This window comes from Leopardus geoffroyi, chromosome B3 (assembly GCF_018350155.1).
Source record: "Leopardus geoffroyi isolate Oge1 chromosome B3, O.geoffroyi_Oge1_pat1.0, whole genome shotgun sequence".
Classification (NCBI taxonomy): domain Eukaryota; kingdom Metazoa; phylum Chordata; class Mammalia; order Carnivora; family Felidae; genus Leopardus; species Leopardus geoffroyi.
In genome coordinates this window covers 61,211,056-61,217,618 of record NC_059337.1, presented here as the reverse complement: position 1 = coordinate 61,217,618, position 6,563 = coordinate 61,211,056, and positions in this window count along the sequence as shown.

Here is a 6,563-nt window from a genome sequence, read left to right as displayed (position 1 = left end):
TTTCTTTCATACTAAGTCTTCAAAATCCACTGCGTGTTTTACAGTTTATAGCTTATATTTTTGTTCACATTTCCTAGGCTGTATTTTTCATCCCTCTGACTTACTTATTTTATAACTGGAAGTTTGTACCTCTTAATCTTCTTCACCTATTTTGCCCATCCTCCCAACAACCCCCCACCCCCGCCCCAACCACCAGTTTGCTCTCTGTATTTATGATTTTTGTTTCTGCTTTCATTTGTTCATTCATTTTGTTTGTTAGATTCCACATATAAGTGAAATCACATGGTATCGGTCTTTCTCTGTCTTGACTTATTTTGCTTAGCATAATACTTTCTAGGTCCATCTCTGTTTTTCCAAATGATAAATGATAAGATTTCATTCTTTTTTTTCTTACTAAATAATATTCATATGTATATTCATGTATATATATACCACATATATTCATATGTATATTCATACACACACACACACACACACCCCACATTTTCTTTACCTATTTGTCTGTTGATGGACACTTAGGTTGATTTCATATCTTGGCTAGTGTAAATGATGCTGTAAAAAACATAAGTAGGCATGTATCTTTTTTAATTAGTATTTTCATTTTCTTCAGTTAAATACCCTAAAGTGGAATTACTAGATTGTATGGTAACTCTATTTTTAATTTTTTGGGGAACCTCTGTACTGTTTTCTATAGTGGCTGCACCAATGTGCATTCCAACCAACAGTGCACAAGGGTTCCTTTTTCTCCATATCCTCTCCCACACTTGCTGTTTTCTGTGTTCTTAATATTAGCCATTATGAAGGGTCTGAGGTGGTATCTCATTGTGGTTTTGATTTGCATTTCCCTGATGATGAGTGATGTTGAGCATATTTTCATGTGTCTGTTGGCCTTGTGAACGTCTTTTTTAGAGAAATGCCTATTCAGGTCTTCTGCCCATTTTCTAATTGTTTGTGTTTTTGGTGTTGAGTTGCATGTGTTCTTTATATATTTTGGATATTAGCCCCTTATCACATATGCCATTTGCAAATATCTTCTCTTATTCAGTTTTTTTAATGGTCTCCTTCACTGTGAAAAAGGTTTTTAGTTCAATGTAGTCCCAATAGTTTAGCTTTGCTTTTATTGCCCTTGCCTGAGGAGACAGACACCAAAAAATATTGCTAAGACTGATATCCAAGAGTTTTCTGCCTGTGTTTTTTTTGAGGAGTTATATGGTTTCAGGTCTCACATTCAGATTTTTAATCCATTCTGCGTTTCTTTTTACGTGTGGTGTAAGAAAGTGGTCCAGATTCATTCTTTTGCATGTAGCTATCCAGTTTTCACAGAACTTATAGCATGTCTTAGTTCAGACTAGCTACCTTTGAAGTGTAATAGAGTGGCCACACATAGCTAGTGACTACCTTGTTGGAGCAGGTCTATAGAGGGGCCACAGAGTTCAGAGTGGACAAAAGAAAATGAATTATGTGCCAAGATTTAACATTTTACTTAGTTCCTTTTCAAAGTGGGAAGAGGGAGGGACCAAGAACCAGGAAGCAAATTTGTTGGCACAAGTCCTGCTGATCTCCCCACACCAGACCTCCCTGCAAAGGTTGTGATTAAGGAGCAGGGACAGGGAGAGGTGGACCAAGAGGAACAAAGGTCAGGGTGAGAGGACAGGAGACAGGCAGAGGACACTTGGGGCCAGTCAGTCTGAAACAGGACCAGCAGGCACAGCAGGGTTTGGTTAAAGCCACATGGTGCTCACCCAGGCCAGTGGGATCCTCGGAGGATGGACATGCCTGTCTAGTCTATCAGGCCTTTACCCAAGCTGCCAAGCTGGAGAGGACCTTGGACACCTCCATTTTCCATTCTGTCATCCCTTCTCCTTTGCTGGCCTTCCCCTTTCCTTCCGCTCTCTCTTCTCAGAGTTTGCTCTACATTCACAGGAAATGGACATCTTTTTTCTTATTCAGCATGCACAGACCCTTTAATTTTCCCAAACTGCCTCTGTGAAAACAGCCCCTTCCCTACTCTCAACCCCCACCGTGTGGGGAGTATTCTTCCACCTTTAGCTGCAAGAATGCAACATGAGGTGTACAATTCGTTGGACCCATGACTCAAGTGGGTACAAACGAAATCCTGGTACGTGAAGTACTGAAAGAGGCGCTTTGTCTTTCCTGCTTCACAAGAACTTGGCAGGATATGAATCTGGAGCTACTGATGGTAGACATCCTGCCACCACAAGGGTAGGGCTTTCAGAAAATGGAGCCAACAATAATAGTTAATGCTTAAGCAGTTCTTACTATATGCAGGCAGAGGGGGGTTTACTGTGAAGCTAATGTTGCTTACACTGGGCCCTCCTCTTGCACATGCCCATCCAGGGCTCTGAGAGGACCCCAGCACTAGGTCTTTGTGTTAACTCATAGGTATTAGTAAAATTTGCAAAAGTAAGCTTTCTAAACTACAACTGGATGAGATCTCTGGTTTCCCATTCTTTCATCTCTCCTGTTCACGTTGATGTGACTAAGTATTTTTAGGATCTGGCTAAGGAGAAGGTGAGTTAGAGATAAAATTAATTTTGAGTTATTGGGACATAGTTATGTGGGTTGTAGTCAGTTTCATGTATACTGAAGTTACTGTTCACCTTTGTGGTTTAGGATAGCTTCCAAAAATACTCCCACCTCCCACTGTGCGGACTCATCTGGCATTGTGACACAGAGGTACAAGACTGGAGGTTGTTCTGAGGTATAAGAAGAATAGGGTAGAGGAAGAGAAACAAGATGTGAAATACACAAAGCCAGACACTAGTCTGTGGAAAATTCGTCCAGTCAAGACATATAAAATCCTAAGTGAAAGATTTAGCTTCCATTGACACCTGATGAAAACAGAGCCTCTCCTAACAGAGATGTTTTTAATGTCTGGAATGTCTTTTTTCCTTTATCTGATAGAAATCTCAAGAAATGGAAGTTACCATATTCCTATTCTAATGAGCACATCTACAATAGCTCAGGTATAAGAGACGCTTGAAAGATGCAGCAGATATGATTTTTTTTTTCTGAAGATGGTTGCAACAATATCTCCCATCCTCCATGCTCTTCTAGATAGAACCTTGATACTCCCTCAGCAAGAGATGGGGGCAAATTCCCCTCCTCTTGAATCTTGGACTGCAGACTCTCTAAATAATAGGAGATAAGGAACTTGATACTGCTCAACTCTGAGGTTAGGTCATAAAATGTGAGGCAGCTTCTTCCGCTGAGAGCCATATGAGATGCCCAAGTCCTCCTGAAGTTGCCCTGCAGGGAGGAAGCCAACCCCTGTGGAGAGGCCATGAGTGGGGACTGGACTCAGCAGTCCTGTCTCCAAATTCCCCAGCCCAGGTCCAGGTCTGGGGATGAATGAGCCTTCAAATGGTTCCAACCCAACTGTAGAGTCACCACCAGCCTGTGCCCCTTCTGAATTTTTCTTTTTAAATGTTTGTTTGTTTGTTTGGAGAGAGAGAGAGAGAGAGAGAGAGAGAGAGAGAATCTCAAGCAGGCTCCACACTGATAGCACAGACCCTGACATGGGGGCTCAATCTCATGAACCATGGGATCATGACTTGAGCAGAGATCAAGAATTGGACATTTAACTGGCTGAGCCATGCAGGAGCCCCACTTTCTGAATCTCTGACACACAGAATCTATAACCCTAATAAAGCTGTTGCTGTTTTATACCATTAGGTTTAGGGGGTTGTTACAGAGCCATAGTGACTAAATCAGAGGTTTTCCCAAATTTGCAAACAATCCTAAGTTTTATAAGACTACCAATGAAGAGAAGTGAAGCAGAAAGAAACTATCGATAATTAACTATATGACCAACAATTTTTCAGTTTACTTATTTTGAGAGAGAGAGAGAGAGCAAGCAGAAGAGGGGCAGAGAGAGAAAGAGAGAGAGAGAGAGAGAGAGAGAGAGAGAGAGAGAGAGAGAGAGAGAAAACCCCAAGCAGACTCCACACTGTCAGCACAGACCCAGCCAGACACAGGGCTTGATCCCATGTACCATGAGATCATGACTTGACCGGAAATCAAGAGTCCAACGCTTAACCAGCTGAGCCACCCAGACACCCCAGATCAACAATTTTTTTAAGTTTTTATTTAAATTCCTGTTAGTTGATATATAGTGTGATATTATTTTCAGGTGTACAATATAGCCATTCCACACTTCGACAAAACACCTGGTGCTCATCACAACAAGTGTACTACTCCTTAATCCCCATCACTTATTTTAACCCATCCCACTACCCTATGACTAACAATTTTTAAAAATCCTCAACCAGGCTAGAGGGAAGATTGCTTTCTATTTGCTACGAAGAAAATGATATTACAAAATTGGTGTTGAATAAAGAAGAATCAAAGAGTGTGCAACCAAACAGCAAAGGGAAAGGTATAGAGGTTAATTGCAGTTTTTAGAATAAATAGTATGTTATTTTTAAGATTTTGTGCTGTTTTGGCATTTATCAGCCTTTTAAAATTTTTATTTTTGTGTGATCTCTTTTATCATTCTAAATAAATACTTTTGCACCTAATTTTGTATCAAACTTCAGGCTCCTTGGAACATGGATCTAGGTCACATATCACATTGTTCAAAGCATTTTATAAATATATATATATATATAATATATATTATATGTATATATATACATACATATATTATTATATATTATATAATTATATATATTATTATATATTATATATTATATATACATAATATATATTATATATATACATATATACTATATATATACTATATATATACATATATATAAATATATATATGTAACATATTTATTCATCCCCCCCCCAAACCCTATAAGGCAGGTGTTATTATTATCCTCACTTTACAAATGAGGGAACTAAGGCAGGAATTGGTTGAGGGACTACCTCCAGATCACCCTGGGGATCTCGTCCAGAGGCAGTATTCTTAACCACCATTTATGATATGGTCTCTCTCCAGCAAAAGTGCAGGCAAGGAGGAGCATAAGAGAATCCCTGGATCAAGCCTTGCCTGAGGGAGTAGATCTAGTTCTGGGTTTTTCATTTGGGTCTCAGCTCCTCCATTACCTACTTTAACTCCAGGGAAGAAGGGTTCAGTCACTCCCCTCCCTTTCCCTTCCCCTAGAAAAGCACTCAATGACACTGTCATAGAGGAGAGGATGCACCTGACAGGGGTGGAGGTGGAGACAGAGCTAATACTCAGCTGAGTCTCAATTCCAGGCAAAAGTCCTGAAGCAGGTGGTGGGACAGGTGGCAAGATATATCGTGTAAGGCAGGGATGACACATGCTTCAGCATTCAGCACTAACCACCATGTCAAGAGCAAGGCACAGTCAGGTCTCTCTTGCCTCACGAGGAAGTGGTTATTCACTCTGTTGACAAAAGAGAAAGGACCATTTCCTGTCCAGGACTGCTCAAAACCAAACAGGGAAGAAGCACTGGTCGTTCTCTCCATTCTAAGGCTATTGGATTGGATAAGCCTCTCTCTAAGCAATGGGCAGGATGCTACCCAGCCCATCCATTCATTCATCCAACAAATATTTACTGAGCGCCTACGATGTCCCACTGATCCCCACCTGAGGAAGCTTCTGTCAGGCATAAATCTGTCCTCCACTCCATGTCTCTCAGCCAATGGAACACATCGGTGTCTCAGAACCTGGGACATTACACTGCAGGTTCTGGAGTGGTAGGGCAGGTATCTGACCTAGAATAGAGCCTCTGGAATTTCAAAATAAAGAGCCGTGGAAGAGCTATAAACAAACATTATTCAGCTAATAACTTTGTCTGGAGGCAGTGGTAGCAGGTACATGAGCTTCAGGGTAAAGTTAACCAATAAGAACATTTCTCAAGAACTACTAATGTACCTGGACCAACCTCCCTTCAGGACTTCTCTGCCTCCCCCACCTGGCTTCCTCCATATTGGTCTTCTCTTCCTGGATTCCTCTTTTCATAAACCTTCCACACACTGGAGATATGTGTGAGCATTTTCAGTTTATCATATTTGTAACTTTTACATTTTAGCTCATAATTTTATTTATTTTCTTTTTTAAAATTGAAATTCAAGTTAGTTAACACACAGTGTTGTCATGGCTTCAGGAGTAGAACCCAGTGGTTCATCTCTTACATATGACACCCAGTGCTCATCCCAACAAATGCCCTTCTTAATGCCCATCACCCATTTGGCCCATCCCCCCATCTACTTCCCCTCAAGCAACCCTCAGTTTGTTCTCTGTATTTAAGAGTCTCTTAAGGTTTGCCTCCCTTTCTGTTTTTATCTTATGTTTGCTTCCCTTCCCTTATGTTCATCTGTTGTGTTTCTCAAATTCCACATATGAGTGAAATCCTGATATCTGTCTCTCTGACTGACTCGTTTCACTTAGCATAATACCCTCCAGCTCAATCCATGTTGTTGCAAATGGCAAAAATTTTTTAAAAAGATAAGTCTTTTATACATTCCAAAACACAAGTCAAAACTAAACTGTTGTAAGCATGAATAAACCCTCTAATGATTTTTGTTTCTCTGGGTTAGTTTATCTCAGTAGAAGAAAAACCTTT